This window comes from Crotalus tigris, unplaced genomic scaffold, assembly GCF_016545835.1.
Source record: "Crotalus tigris isolate CLP2741 ecotype Arizona unplaced genomic scaffold, ASM1654583v1 scf7180000017551.9496454, whole genome shotgun sequence".
In the NCBI taxonomy this organism is placed as follows: domain Eukaryota; kingdom Metazoa; phylum Chordata; class Lepidosauria; order Squamata; family Viperidae; genus Crotalus; species Crotalus tigris.
The window spans coordinates 16,844-33,955 of NW_024096469.1; the positions used below are offsets into that span (position 1 = coordinate 16,844).

At 39.6% G+C, this 17,112-nt stretch overlaps 1 long non-coding RNA gene across 1 annotated transcript; it reads right to left on the reverse strand.

Annotated features, from left to right (window-relative positions):
• Positions 1-13: 13 nt before the first annotated feature.
• LOC120307558 lies at positions 14-16,751 on the reverse strand. The gene is made up of 3 exons (XR_005556576.1): positions 16,413-16,751; positions 5,490-5,523; positions 14-566 (listed from the first exon to the last, which is right to left on the reverse strand). It is a non-coding gene; the product is annotated as an uncharacterized LOC120307558 (long non-coding RNA).
• Positions 16,752-17,112: the final 361 nt, after the last annotated feature.

Sequence of the window (17,112 nt, forward strand, 5' to 3'; positions counted from 1 at the left end):
ATCTAATTATTTTTTGAACAGAACCCCAAGAAATGGGCCACATTATTATTTAGAACTACAACTTCTATCATTCTTTACCATCGGCCATACTCGCAAAAGCTGACAGTAGCTGAGGTTCAATGTCTGGAGGAATACACATTGCCATTTGTAGCCCAATTTGATGATAATCAGAAATCCAGAAGTACAGTTACAATCAACACTGGTTAAATCACATGGAAGTTAGATGACACTGACTTATCGTGACGTGATTATGACATTAGATTCATTTGAGCAGATTAATGGAAAAATGATAATCAGAGTTCTTGAGAAAAAGCCCCTTCCCTGCATCTATACATCATTGTTGACAACTTCCTCCTTCCTCTTATCCATAGCCCTTTACAGAAATAGTCCTAAGTCAATATTGTACTAATGCTAAAATAGCATTTGCCTGCTTATTCCTACTGAAACCACATTGGTTTAAGTTTGGTAAGTTTCTTACCCTACCTCCAACATGGGCCGAGCACTGTCATGGATTGAAAGAATGTGTGTAATGTTATTCTGTTTTAGTTGTTCGGTGTCACGAGCATCTGTAACAAAGAGGAGACAAGGAAATAAAATTATCAGCTGCACTTATCTTGCTTCTTACAAGCATCCAAAAAACATTGAGATGCCTTTCTCTAGTGTAACCTACCACTTTGGGTTTTTATGAAAGTAAAATATGGAAGAATCATACTAACCCATTAAGGTCATGGAAGATGAACTCAAAATATAATTTAGAGGCGTTTTGATTTTTTGATTCCATGAAATTAATCGAATCAGAAAACATGATTTATTATAAAGTTTGCCACCATGATGTAGTTGGATTCTAGCATTATTAAAGTTACCTGAAATGTTTTGAATTTCATATACTTATTTGCAAACTATTTACAGTTAATTGAACAAGTACATTCAATAGCTTATCCCTTCATCACACTTCTCTACAATAGAAAAAGCTGCTTAAACATAGATAGTCAGAGGAAAAAAAATTCTGCAAAAGGGAAACTCCCAGGCTTCTCCCATTACGAACACTAAACTAGCACAAAACAACTTGCTGATGATCATGTAATCCTTGAAACAAAATAATCTGATTAATCGTTTTAATTTTTTATTTTTTAAAAGTAGCACTTATTTTCAAAATTAGTATCATGTGAATTTTATGTCATGAGGAGAAAATAAATCTGGATTAATAATCAGCTTAATAGCTTGCCTGGTGTAGCTATAGGAGCAAAAAACAAACAAACAAACAAGCTGTGTCAATATTAATTCTAAAGAAATTGGAAAATTTCCCCTGCAATATTTTAGGGCAGTATTTCTCAACCCCAGCAATTTAAAAATGTATGGACTCTTAACTGCCAGAATTCCCCTGGAACTGCCACCGTTCCTCCTAGGAGGATCCATTTTACACATTAGGTCCCAAAGACTTGCTGGAAATCTTGACTGCTTTGAAAGCTCAAAAGGAATGGGGCTGGCTTGGTCTTCAGGGGAACATTATAGAATAGCGTGTGACAGAGTTACAGAGAAGGCCCAAGGTCCCTGCAGATAGAACTCTCTCTAGGCAGGAAGTCAGAGAGAGCTTTCACAGTTTCCAGCTCTTACTAGAAAGATATAATAGACTGGACATTCCCAAAGATACCCAGAACCCAAGCTAAGAGGAGATTTAAGATGACCAGTAGTATTTTGAATTGCGCATAGAAACTAACTGAAGCAACTGTATTATATGGGCAAAATATTGGTATTCATAAATGTCCAAGCTGATGCATTCTGGGGCAGCTAGAACTTCCAGATAGTCTTCAAAGACAAGCCTACAGGCAGCACACTGCAGAATCCAAAGAAAAAATGACTAAGGACTGAATAATCATAAACAAAGTTTTCTGAGCTGGAAAAAGCTGCAACTGGCACCAGGATGGAGCTGAGCAAAAGGCCTTTTAGCCACAGCTGGTTGTTCCTTGAGCAAAAGCTCTTCAAGAAGATTCCAAAATAGAGAAAGTTCTGCTCAGGTGTGACCCATCCAAATCAAAAATGGAATACAGATAATTCTTGACTTACAACCACAGTTGGGTCCAGAATGTTGGTCACTAAGTGACGCAGTCATTACTGAGTCATTACGTGACCAGATCTGATTTTATTGCATTTTACCCATGAATATTAATAGCAATAGCACTTAGACTTATATACCGCTTCACAGTGCTTTACAGCCCTCTGTTAAGTGGTTTACAGAGTCAGCACATATTGCCCCCCAACAACCTGGGTTTATTTTACCGACCTTGGAAAGATGGAAGGCTGAGTCAACCTTGAGCCAGTCAGGATCAAAGCAATTGAACTCCTGGCAAAGTGAGCAGAGTTAGCCCGCAATACTGCATTCCAACCACTTTGCCACCAAGGCTCATTATTAAATGAATCACAGCATGGCTGGCTGGGGAATTCTGGGAGTTGAAGTCCACAAGTCTTAAAGTGGCCAAATTTGAGGACCCCTGCATTGAGTAAATCTGGCTTCTCCAATTGACATTGCTTGTTGAAAGCTGGCTGAGAAAGTCACAAACCGTGATCACGTGACTGCAAGATGCTGCTATCATTATAAATGCAAGCTGGCTGCCAAGTGCCCAAATTGCAATCATGTGATTGCATGGGTGGTACGACGGTTGTAACTCTGAAGATGGGTGCCAAGTCACTTTTTCCAAGGCTCTCATAACTTGAAATTGTTGAATGAATGGTTATCAATCGAGAACTAGTAGATTGTCAGACACAAAGCTACACTATCATGTTGAGATTGAATTATTTTCAGACCATAACAAGCTCCAGGTAATGGGAGAGAAAGTATTTTAACCCTACTTCCAGTTCAATATATGTAACTTGAGCATCCTCTGTATATTTAATTTAAACATTAAGAATAATCTTCCCTTTCATATAGATATCCATGTGGAATATTAATATTGATATTCAATAAGAAATTATGTTAATCCTGTTATATAATATTGAGTTGATAAAACAAATAATATTTCCATATATTGGCTACTGGGGGAACCACAAAAATACTTTTATCTTTACTTTCAAGTTATTTATGTATTACCCCTATAGGAATGGCTTAGAGTATCTCAAGGACCGTTTTACACAACACAAACAGCAAGACTGGAGATCTTCTGACTTTTGCTATAGCCATAAACACTTTAAAAAAAAAGTTAAGCTATATTTTGGTCTTCACTAACTACAGAAGGAAAGGTTTTAAAAAACCAAATTGGGAAACAGATACCAGGTCTTGGTTTCATCACATTGGGTGCCTCTGACTTTAAGCTTGTATTGCAAAGCAAATTTCTTCACAGTATTATTCTACTAAGTTTCAGAGGAGATTGTGTGCACCAATCCACTATCTGTTTCTTACAGATACAAACCTGCATCCCCTCTGTTAATAAATCCAGGTTACCTATCTCCCATTTGATGCAGTTTTTTTAGCTTTAGAAAAGTGGTCATTCAGGTTATTTTCTATTCTATTTTTTATACTCCATCAAACATCTAGGCAGTATTCTTAACCAGAGAGAAGGCCATGATTTAGCAGTTGTGTTAATCATTCTGATGTCATTCATATAAAATGTAATGCATTGGGGAGTTTCTGATGAAACAGGAACACAGTTGTCAAAGTCTGATCAGAAATGGTGCACTCTCTCACCCGACTTGAGAGGCATGGTTTAGCAGCATGGAATTGTGCTTTTCAAAGTAACAGCCTACAATTCTGTCTTCTCTTCCTTATGTGGTTAACCTTCAAAGGTCTGCTGTTCTAGCACACCATTTCTCTGACATAACAGTGAACAATTTTTCAGCAAAAGGGGTCTGTCATTTCATTTTTGTCTCAAAATCGAAAGGGGAATGCTGAAGCAAATGGAAAACACTTCTATATTTCATCTTTTAAGAGACAAACGAAGCATACCAGACTGGTTCAAATTATGAAACCACAACTTAACTGAATTAAAGTAGTTTTGGTCCCTTCACCTTCTCCTGCAGCTTTCGCTTCTATTTTCAGTCAGGCCTGGATGAGAGGGCCTGTCAAAACCCTAAACCACGAGGAATATTAAATATGGCCAATTAAACAAACTAGCTTCATAAGCCAAAGTTCGAAGTGGTTTTACTCGAGTAAATGATATTTAAAATTAACCACACTTTGTCCAGAGGTCATAGATAAGGTGACCAACCATCCTCCTTTAGGGAGGACAGTCCTCCTTTTGTAAGTTCTGTTCTCCCTCAAAAAGTGTCCTCCTACATGTCCTCCTTTTCAATATTTGAAGACTAATCTGCAGGGCTTTTTTTTTTCTCATAGAACGCTCAGAATGGCGTTCTGGCACCTTTTTTTGATGGTTTTTTTTTTCAACTTTTGCATGAGCTGTGCTACTTCCCGCTATTGGTTTTCGAAAGCCAATAGGAATTGCTGCTGAGCGCGCCAAAACACCCGGCTGGCAAACTTTGCACATGCAAGTTGTCTGTATTATTGTTGCAATGAATAAAATGTTTCTTTTATTTATGATATTTTTTCTTCAATTTATTTGTGTCCTCCTTTTCATTGTAAAAAAGTTGGTCACTTTATTATATATTAAAAAGGCTGCATTCCTCAGTGATGGCTGGAGAAAATGAAAAAACAGCATGTGAAATCAAGGCTGGGCAGGATTCATTTTCTGGCCACTGTTTCTAATATTCACAGAAGAAATGAAACTGATATGATGTTCTCCTTTTAACTATGAAACTAAAGTTTAATGGAAACTATAAAGTGAAATTATTTTCTTTCTTACATGACTTTTGTGATGGTACAATGTTCAAATGAGCTAACAGGGACATGGGTTTCTACCTATTTAGATTTTTCAAGTTCTGGAACTCAGTGTGAAATATTTGGCAGGGGAGGGAACAGCCTGGAAGTGCCAAACATCCCCTAGGAAAATAAAAGTTAAGGAGAAGAGAGTAGCTGCAATAATAATGGATCTATTTTGAAAAGAAAGTAAGATCAGCAAGCGCTTTAGATAAGGTGGAGCAAATGGCATTTCTCTGGTCCAATTCTCCCTTCTAAGGAAGATCCGCTGTACTGAACGCAGACCATAAAGGTTTGAATTTTTAACAAAATCAGATTTTTGCCTATAGAATAGGTATCTCCAAACTTAACAACTTTATGACTTGTGGACTTCAATTCCCAGAATTCCTCAGCCAGCCATGCTGGTTGGCGAAATCTGGGAGATGAAGTCTAGAAGTTTTAAAGTTGCCAAGTTTGGAGATCCCCTACTATAGGATATTAGCCCTTGAAGCTAAGATTGTTTTTAATTTTATATTTGTTATTTAAAACTGCTTGAAAAATTGATCAGAAGGGCACTCATATTTCTTTCAAATAAGTCAATCTGAGCCACTGTTCCTTGGGAGCATTAAGCAAAACCTCTAAGGGGACAATGTTGGGGATGCAATGCAGAGTACTTTGCAATAGCTGCTAATAAAATTCATCTTACCTTTAAAATTTCCAAGGAACAAACCAGGAAGTATCTGTGAGAGGAAAAAAATAATATCAAATGTCAATCTTTTGTGGTAATATGGTATGACGCAGTTCAATTTGCATACAGAGGGGAACATAACACCACTCAAGCACAGTAAGGTTTACGTGCTATTTCTTGTCACATTCCCACACTGTTTTACAGTGGCATGTTTGCACCTTTCAATTACAATGTCCCATAATTTAAGAACAGTAAGAAGAAATAATACTCCAAACATGGGTATACAATCTGGTTCCCTCTAGGTGTTCTATAGGCCAAAGCATCTGAGGGTTAGAAAATTACCAATAGAAGATAATATTTATAGCTCAGAGTTCAACAGTTAGAAGATTAATTGCTCTGCCTCTAAACTGACATATGTTATTTCTAAATTGGTTTGCTTGTATATTTCTGGACTCTGTACAGCTTAAGAATTCTTAGAACAAGACAAGCAGAGATGGGTGGGAGCTACCTTACCAGTTTTATTCTTGGTCTTACCCACCATAGCAGCCATTTTGTGAAAAGAGAAATTGCCTCATTGAAGTTCATAACACACTCACACAATTCTAAATGAGGCCCAGAAGGTTGCAATCCATGATGTGAGTCAATAGTAGAGTGCTTCCAATTTCCCCCAAAATATAGGTAGTCCTTGACTTATGACCACAATGGAGCCCAAAATTTCCAATGCGAAGCGAGATACTTGTTAAGTGAATTTTGCCCTATTCTGTAACCTTTCTTGCCACAGTTGTTAGTGAATCACTGCAATGGTTAAATTAGTAAGAAATTGAACGTGGCTTCCCCCCTTTCCCCCATTGACTCAGCTTGTTGGAAGCCGATTGGGAAGATTACAAATCATGATCACATGACCCTGGGGTAGTGCTATTGTCATAAATACACGCCACTTACCAAGTGTCCAAATTTTGATCATGTGATCATGGGATGCTGCAACAGTCATAAGTCACTTTTTTCTGTGCCACTGTAACTTCAAACAGTCACTAAAGCAGTGTTTCTCAACCTTGACAATTTTAAGGCATGTGGACTTCAACTCCCAGAATTCCACAGCCAGCATTGCTGGCTGTGGAATTCTGGGAGTTGAAGTCCACATGCCTTAAAATTGTCAAGGTTGAGAAACACTGCACTAAAGGAATGGCTGTTAAGTCAAGGAACATTTATACCATCTGGATGTCTAGTATGCTGGGTGCTGCTTAGGAAGATCACCCAAAATAACGTTGAAAGGTGTGCCCAAGGTACAATGAATTTATTTATTAGACTTGAATGCTGCTCATCTTGCCTAGAGGTTACCACGCTCCTATTTCTGATTCTGAAATGTTGGCAGGCATGGAAAAGCCTGAACTCAAAGGGAAACCAAGGACCAAAAAAAAAAAAAAAAAAGACCATCAGCTTTGCAGAGATCTCTCCTTTTTTAACCCAACATACCAAAAAGCCTACTTGTTTCCACAAAATCCACTGTCAAAATTTAGCTTGCCAATCATGATCTTTCCTAGTTCGGCTCCTTTGACAATGGGAAAGAAGGAGGCAGGAAACTTGTTTATCATTTCAGGAATGCACCCCGTACAGGATATCTGAGGTACGACATTTGCCTGGAATACTATGCCTTGTAGATTGTGATAAATCAGGACAAGTGGCAAATGCCTCTTAAAGCAGTAGGAGATTTTCTTTGGTTTTACTGTTGTTGTTTTTCTTTAACAGCTACTAAACTGCTAGCAGAATAGGTCCTAGAATTGTCGGCTACTATTATAAATTTCTCTCTGAGGAAGCCAGCAAGCACCTAATGGCCTGTTTATTTACAAATCATAACATAGAGACATTTAGCCATCATAGCTGTCATTTCTGCTACCACGAAAACACCTCTAAGAAAGACTGGTCCCGTCATATTGTTAAAATAAAACACTGCTAAAATATTTAGGATAGACTTTTTTTTAAGGAACTCGTTACCAATGCTAAATTCCTTTACCACATCCTTGCCATTCTTTGTTGAGCATGGCTTACTTTGGGGGTTGTTCCCACATTCTCATGACATAGGATGCTTGCAGACTAGCACCCCACAATGAGGAGGAGGAGGAGGAGGAGGAGGAGGAGGAGGAGGAGGAGGAGGAGGAGGAGGAGGAGGAGGAGAGGACTGAAGAAACAATGCACTAACTGGTAAGCTGCTGCAAGAAGACTGCACAGACTAACTACAAGCAGCAGCATGACGAAGCAGCAACAATGGTGCATTGGAACATCTGCAAGAAATATCATTTGCCTACAAGCAAGAACTGGTGGGACCATAAAATAGAGAAAGTCATATAAAATGAAGAAGTTAAATTGTTCTGGGACTTTAGAACTCAAACAAACAGGCACCTGTCACATAACACCCCAGAGTTAACATTTGTCGATAAGAAAGGCAAAGAAGTCTGGATAGTGGACATGGCAGTGCCTGGAGACAGCAGGATAGAAGAAAAGAAGTGGAGAAGATAACAAAATACAAAGACCTACAAATAGAAATAGAATGACTATGGCAAAGGCAAGCAAGGGTAGTACCAATAGTAATAGATGCCTTGGGTGCAATCCCAAAACAACTGGAGCGCCACTTGAATACCCCTGCCCTTGAAAAATTTGCCATCAGTCAATTGCAAAAGGCAGCTTTACTGGGAACAGCCTTCATCCTGCAATAATATCTGTAATACCATCAAACACCCACATCTTCCTATCCCAAGTCCTTGGTAAGGACTGAATAGATAGACAAAACCGCCAAACCCAGACTGAACATCTGGCTGACTCTGTGATGATTAATAATAATAATATGCATACGCAGATATTAACATGTGGGTGATAGTTCCAACAGTTACAGGAATAACCAGATATCACTTTAGATTAAATGAGCAATATCAATGTATTTTAATACATCCATAGCACGACTTCTGTATCCCCATAGTCAAGTGCATTAGAGCTAGATATTATGAAAAGATTCCTAATTTCTCCTTATCCTATAATAAAAAACATTAGACAGAATCGTATTTCTAGTAGATAACTATTTTCCTATCGATCCAATCCTAATGAGCAGATATGGAAATTACAGACATGGACAACCAAACATAGTAATTACCCTATGATAGTGATGCCCAACCGCTGGGCCGTGGCCCACTACCAGGCCTTGAGCTGTTTGGAACCAGGCTACGGAAGTGGTGGGCAAATGTATGTGTGTGCATCCTCACTTGTGTGAGCAGTGGCCAAGCAGATGAACCCCATTTGGGTGAATTGTGGCCACATGTGCTTGCCCACCACTTGCTGAACCATCCCCCTCTCCCCACCGCTGGTCCACAAAGCTAGAAGGGTTGGGAAACTCTGCCCTAGGAGTATAATGTAGTAAAGGCCAATAATACATCCCTTTACAAAGTTGCGATCCTAGTAGTGCTTCAGCTGTAGCAGAACAACAACTCCCAGAAACCCAAGCCAGCATGACCAACTATGATATCTCAGAATTCTAGATGAATGACAGTTTCCACTTCATTAAACAATGTTACTGTTTAATACTGACATTCATAACAATACTGACAAAGTTCATCAGAGGTATTTATTACTTCATCTTGTTTGCAATTCCACTTCTGAAGAATCCAAGCAGCTCACAGATAATAAACATAACATTAAAAAATGAACAATCCACACTTAACTTAACTTAACTCTAACCTGACAACATCCTTTAATAGACAGCAAGATCTTCAAGTGTCCCCATATATCTTCCTGGAGATCGAGAATTCCAAGGCTCTTTGAAAGTGCAATAATGACAGGGTAGCCCAAATATGGGGGGGGGGACCAGGGGGAGGAGGCTGTCCCAATCCAATAGAAAGGATAAAAATAATGTGATCACAAAGCAGGTACAATTATTCTGCAGCAAGAACATTATTCTAGATTTTGCAGTAGGACTTCTGAGCTCTTGTGTATCTCTGTATTACCAAAGAAAAACAGGATTAGCCAAGTCAGAGACTGATCAAACTGAAGATCTATCTAGGTGGTTGCTAAGAGTTAGCACTGACTAGGTGGCACATTATCAAATCAAACTAAAAAAAATTAATACACTACAAGTCCACCATTATTTAACCCTGCCAGGGTCCTTGCCCCAACTGACTTTTTTTTTTTTAAAGATAGTTGTAGAATATTGAAAAACAAAGCACTAATTTCTCGTATCAATTTAATTGCAAAGAATACGTGACACAGAAATTCTTGGAAAATAAAAACCATGAATGCTTGCTTGGATGTGTGCCTACCTGCCCAGATAATTTTTTAAGCAAATGTAAGATGGGGTATTAGAAAGCACCCTGTGCAATTATGCAGTGTAGAGAGTTCACATTTCAAACTTGATTTTATTCAGAGGTTTGAATGATTTACTTCACTGGGAAATATGGCCAGGGGAACTAAGATTAAAAAGGATTCTGCTATTACTTGAGATGTTCCTTCCACTGAAGAGGATTTTTTTTTGCTACACTAACCCCCTTTTCCAATTCCTGGGTTTAAGGTCTTGCAAGAGTAATGCTAACTTGAGACCTCTGCAGCTTCCTTTCACACAAGATGAATAGCAACAACATGAACAAGAGTTTTGTATGTTCTCCATCATGAAAACAATGAAAAAGTCATAAACTATTCAGTTGTTTTCTTTCTTTTCTTCCTCAAAAGGAATGTGGGTGAGGGTTTCTGCTGCTGCGGGACCCACAACAGTTTAAGGTGGCACAGTAATTTTCACTTATTCTCAATATTGCAATTGAGTTTCAAAATGTTTTTGGTGAGGGTTCAGGAAATGAAAATGATGATGTATGGAAGAACGCTTACGTCTTTTAAGTATAATAATTTGGGTGGTATGTATGTACGTATTTCCTGCTTTTACATTACAATCAAAGCGGGAAATGTCTTATAATGTGCTCTCATAATATAATTTAAAGCCTGTTCATAAGTAAACACTGCCACTAGGAAAATTTAGAAAATAGAAGAGGCTGATTTTGTCTGGAAGCCATGAATCAGCCTTCACTCTGATAAGACGATGCCCAGCTCAGAATGGCAAGAGGAAAAAAACAGAGAACGTTGAGTTAGTTTGAAGAGAGAAATGACACATGAATAAAATAACTAATAAATATTTATATATATATATATATATGTCAACCGGGAAATGACAGTAACTCAAGTAATATATCACATTTTGGCATATGGTAGCATAAAATGGCCCCAAGTCAATGCTTGCTCTGAAGCCCCATTGCTCTTGGTTTATGGAAGAAGCTGCAGTGCAAAACCTGGCCACTGTTTTTGTGCCAAGACTGGCCCATGTAAGCCAAAGGGAAGACACCAGGTTGCCTCTTACTTTATAGCATCTTAGTGGGCAAGATGAGCTACACCAGTGGTTCTTAACCTTTTTGAACGAATCGCCCCCTTGAGCCAATGAGGAAGTTGTCATCGCCCCCCTCCCCCAACATAACCTCAATCACAACATAGGAAATAATTCTTCAATTTATGCAAACACTTTTTTTGTTTTCTTTAAAACTGTCATCAGGACATATTGATGCAAATAATTTATTTCCAGTCTTTTCCCCATATCTCCCATATTCTGGCCAATGGCGCGCCACTGTATGGGTAGAGGCTGCTGCGCAACGCGCATGAAGATAAGCGATGCATCTTCACATATGTACGGTGTTCTGTACTGAAGCTAGCTGGAGGAACATTTGAAAACATAATTCAATCCACTAATAGCGAGTGATCTGATGTTTTTGTACGACAGATATACAGCGATTCACTGTACGAAAAAGTCTCAAAAGTGTCCCCAAAACTTCTTGCTCCATCGCCCCCATATCGTCCCCTTTTTGTTCCTTTGCCCCCGTGTCGCTCCTTTTCGTTCCATCGCCCCCCTGAAAAATGAAATCGCCCCCTGGGGGGCAATATCGCCCAAGTTAAGAACCACTGAGCTACACCATCCTCTAGAATAAGCAGGAAGCAATCCAGCCGAGCCTATGATGCTAAAGAGCGTCTAATCTAAAATAAGGCAAAAAGAAAAACAACCTGGAGACAAAAAGAGAGAGAGAGAGAGAGAGAGAGAGAGAGAGAGAGAGAGAAGAGAGAAGAGGGAAGAATGTGGAGTGAATGTCTCTCATTCCACTCTATGTAGGTTCCAAGAGCGGACATGCTACCTTGGGTGGCATTACCAATTGGTCAGACAGGAACAAACAATAGCCAGATGATCCAAGCACCAACTGTGGCAACAGCAGCTGTTTGCAAGCTCTGGGGGTTGGTCCTGGTCAGTAAGGGGAAGGAAGTAAGCCTCCCCGGCTTAAGAACAAAGGGAGTTTTGAAAATTGAAGTAATCCCTCCAGCAGATTTTTCTTGTCCAAACCATATATAGCTTTAACCAAAGGATAGACTCAGTTGACCAACTAAGGCAATTTATGAAGGTCAGATCAGATCCAGAGGCATATAAATTTGCAGTTTTAGCACTTGATTTTCATTAGATGTTTGCATGCTGTTTTAGTGCCAAACAGAGTTTTGCTCTAGCTACTGTCATTGAATAAAAATATGGCCAAGCCCCCTCACTCAGCAAGGAACTTCCTTTACTCATTCCAAGTTGACCCTGAATACAATAGGGCAACTGCTACAACCTATCCTTTGTTCTTGTGCCAAGACGGCCCATGTATTACAAAGGGAAGTATCAAAGTGTAAAGTGGATGGGGTTTGTTATGGTCACACCCACTTCCCTTATTGTGCCCCCCCCTCACACCTTGCAATGAAGTCATCACAACTGAGCTTAAACACAGCTTAAACAACAATAGACATTCAAGCTACTCCCTGTTTCCTCTCCAAACCTTATAGGCTAATAAAGTTACAATTGCATGGACATGTTGAAATTTAGAACAATGAATGGTTTCTTGAAAATCTCTCCATTCTACTTATTTGCAGATATGTATCTCAAACCTCATTTCTAAAATTTGTGCATTTAGTTCTAGAGCAGGCATTCACCTTCTACCCAACCTTACAGTCAAATCAGTTACATTATTTCTGTACTTTGTCAATATCTATGTTGATAAACATGAAATGAATAGTATGTGCAGGATTTCACCTTCATAAGCCTGCACCACTAGCTATTATAAATTCTGTTGTACAAATATTGGGAATTTCATAAAATGAATAAAATCTAAAGCTCAAATATAAGAGATAAACCCATTTTTAAAGACAAAGGCCATTATTAAATATGATATCCTGTGAGGGTCACTTGGTATAGTGGAGTTAAGACATCAGGCTAGAAAATGGGAGGCTGTGAGTTTTAATCCTGCTTTAGGCCAGGCCTTTTCTCTTAGTCTTAGGAAGGAAGCAATGGCAAACCACTTATGAAAAACCTTGCCAAGGAAACTGCAGGAAATGTTGCAGGCAATCTCCAAAAACTGGACACAACTGAATGGAAAGCAAAGCAATCAATCAATAAAACTGATACTAGAGAAGCACGGAAAATCCAAAACAGCTGTTTTCTGATCTTGAAGATCCAGATAGGATAATTATGTTTACAAATTAGCTAATCTATGATTACATGATATATAATTTTAAAAAGTGATAGTGCCATTTCTATATCAACAAATCTATCTAATAAGTAAATGGCTAGTTTATACTATTTAGGTAAAAGTAAAAAGTTGAGGTTTGATGTTAGTATCTTATTCTACTGCACCAAAGGGAATAGAAGTCAACGCCTTTTCTTTCTTTTTCCCTTCTTTTCTGCACTCTTCCCTTCTCTTTTCCCTCCCCTATTTTTCCTATTGTTTTTGTATTTTTGTATTTTATATTATAAACTAATAAAAAGGACAATTAAAAAAAACCAAAAACTTAAGTGAACGAAATTTAAAAAAACAACAGAAAAAGTGATGGTGCTTATACACAATGAATAATAAGTTATAAGTAAACAATCCGGATTTATATGAACATTTAAGGTTATAGGAAACATGCAACACATTTTTTAGTTGTGGAAACCTACAAATGCAACCAACGCTTTAAAAAGCCTTAAAACAGACAAGTCAGAAACGCTGTTTGTGGCCAGACTCTTTTCTTGGGAGCTAAGCATTGCATCTCCTCTCAGAAAAAAAACCTGATGCATTGGCCCAAAAGATCAACTCTGCAAGTTAATGGTTCTCCTAGCAATGCTTTTTTTGTTTTGTTTTTGGGGCGGGGGGACGACGACAAGCCAACACATTGGAGGAGACTCAAGATTCTTCTGAATCTTGACACATTCGAGCATTGGGCCCTATCCAAACAGATGCAATTCAGTGGTGAGAAATGTAAGGTCCTGCACTTAGGCAGGAAAAACCAAATGCATAGTTATAGAATAGGAGGTAAATATGACTCAGCAGCGTACGGCAGCTGTCAAAAGAGCTAATGCAATTCTAAGCTGCCTCAACAAAGGGATAGCATCAAGATTACGGGACCTGATAATACTGCTTTATACTGCACTGGTGAGACTACCCTTGGAATAGTGCATCCAGTTCTGGTCACCATGATTCAGAAAAGATGCTGAGGCCCTAGAAAGAATGCAGAGAAGAGCAACAAAGATAAGGGATTTGGAAGCTAAATCATACAATGAACGGCTAAGGGCACTAGGTATGTTTAACCTAATGAAGAGAAGGCTCAGAGAAGACATGACAGCAGTCTTCCAATACTTGACAGGCTGTCACAGGACACTGATTTATTCTCCATAGAATCTGAGGAGAAGACAAGAAGCAGTGGGTGGAAGCTTGTCAGAGGGAGATTCAACCTGGAAATAAGGAGGACTTTCCTGACAGTCAAAGAATTTGCCAATAGTACAGTACAGCTTGCCTCCCAGAGTTGTGGGTGCTCCATCTCAAGATTGGACAACCATTTGTCTGGAATGGTATAAGGACTCCAGCTTGGCAGGAGGGCTGGACTAAAAGGGACCTCCAAGATCCCTTTCAGCCCTATGATTCTATGAGCTGATTCTATGAGTCATCAGCAAATAGAAATAGCATCTGCATCCCACCACCTTCCTTAAAAAGTCTTGATGTGGCTTAGGCTAATTATGTGATTATCTAAAGAACTGAATGCAATAACACAATCCATGACAAGGCCCTCTTTAAAACAATTTGTAAACTTCAACTGGTATATGCTACCAAATTTTTTTGGGGGGGGGGAGTGACTTATAGCAATCTTCTCTAACTAGGGCAGACATGGCAACATATCGGGACGGTTTTGCCATTGCCGGCAATGGGGTGGGCACGGCTTCCGGATGACACATCTGGCCTGCGGGCCGGTAGTTTGACACCCCTTAACTAGGGGATCTCCAAATATATAGCACAAAAATTCTTATTAACCTCAGCATCACAACCACTTTGACTAAAATGATAGAAATGATCTCTTGGCAATAAATTTCATAGCTTGTGGAAACCCGAATTAGAAATTCTGAATGTATCATACCTGTTAATTTTGACTTTATTCATCCCCAGATTCAATTTCAGCATGCTATTTTTGATTTACAACTCAAACATAACTTCAACTTCCTTCAGGTACCTCTGCCATTTTAAACTTTCCAAAATTCGCTCTTAAGTGAATTTACAACCTTTCTCGTTACAATTGTTAAGTAAATAATTCCAACTGGTAAGTTAGGAACAGGATGCTAAGTGAATCTGGCTTCCCCATTGACTTAGGTTGTCAGGTGGTCACAAAATGTCATCACATGACCCCAGGGGACATTACAACCATCATAAATATGAGTCAGTTGTCAAACCTTTGAATTTTGATCAGGTGACCAGAGGGGTGCTGCAACAATTGTTAAGGGTGAAAAAAGGTCGTAAGTCTCTTTTTTCATTGCGGTTGTAACTTCGAACAGTCATTAAATGAACCCTTGTAAATCAGGGACTACCTGGAGGTGCAAAAGTACCGTCACAAATTACCTTCAAGTTATTCCACTATAACTGAAAATGAAAACGTATAAACATCTCCCACCAATCCAAGCAGCAGACAGAATAATGGAAATGGAAATAATGGATTTTGGAGGGGGGGGGGAATAGGAGGAGTGTGGAGATCGAGGCAATAGGCCTCCCTTTTCGTATCACAGCATCGTTGGCAAAGAGCAAACGGCAGACAAAATACTCGCAAAAGCTCCCGAGGTATGCGAGCGATTTAAAGCGCCCAGGCAGCCTCGCCCAGCTGCTGAATAACCCAGCTGCAAGATCTTTGATGATCACAAGCATTTCCGGCTTTATATGCAAATGAGAAAGACGCCAATAGTCACCGAGGAAGGGAGCTGAGCTTTAAACTTTGAAAATGCAGACCTCGAAGCTGCCGATTAAGCTGCGCGTTGGGGGCCTCGGCGCAGTTTTAATGAGCGAGGCGGGCGTTTTTTGTCTTCTATTTTTAGGACAACTATTTTTCTCTCACTCTCTGCTAAACCAAGGTATTCTAACAGAGGCGGTGCAAAACGCGTGGTTTCCAACTTTTAAATCCACCGACCTTCGAGTAAGCCCCATTTAGAAACCAACGGGAGTTATACTGTTTGAGCAACCCCGTTAGGAAGCGGCAGGAGTAAACGGCAATCAAAATCCACTGAACTCAGCGCCAGCCACTTCCGAATACATTATAGGCATTGGATCTGGTTGCACGTGTAGATGGCATTCACGCAGAGAGGCGGACACGCGTCCGATTTCCGCAAACACCCCAGCTTTCCAAACGAAACGCTACTGTAATTTGTTTAGCCCTTGCAGCATCTAGAATGTTCTTCAAAGGGTTACTCAACATAGCCTTTTGTACTGATCAAAGCAAGGACCCGAAAGGGGGGGGGGCACTCGGAAGGCTTCTGTCCTGGAGGGGGGGGGTCCCCTAAACCCTCGCACGCGAGCACAACCCCGAAAATAAAAAACAAAGATAAGCAGAGTTTACCTTATTCATCCCATTCCCCATGGCTCTAAACGATCTGAAACTTTAGCACCAGAGACTGGAAGCAATCTATTGAATAGGAAGCTGCAAATAAAAATACTGGGGCGGGGAAACAACGGTATTTACTCTGTATGCGTGAGCAATCAAATATAAAAACGATTATATTGTTAACTATTTTTCAGGAGCTCTAAAAAAAAATCTCCCATCCATCAGAATTAGCCGGGACTTTCCTCTTCAGGTGTTTTTTATAAACGGAATCCGCCCCTGGATTTCTCTGGATGAAAGCCCAGATAAACTAGTTACAAGTTTACACTGCCAGGAATTACGTCTCGGTCAATCCGATCTTTCTGATCTTACCACTCCCACGTGTGATTAAACTCCAGGCGCCGTGAAAATTGCCCCAAATAACAGCGCTAAAATTTCTGGGATTCGTAGTTTTATGCCCATTCGGTCGCTGGCTGAAAGCGGGATAGAAAAACTACAACGCCCGGCATGCACAGCGACAAGTTTAGGTTCCACCTTCCTGATCACGTACACAAAGTGTGAGAGCTCCGCCTACTTTCATTCCTGGAAAGGATGAGTAAGCGCCGGCGGCTTCTTTGATACACGGCTGTGGAGGCGGCGGGAGATGTTTGATTTCTGGGCAAAAGCAGCCTCCCAGTTAACGCCGTACATTTTTCTATAGATAGTTTATTTATCGCTG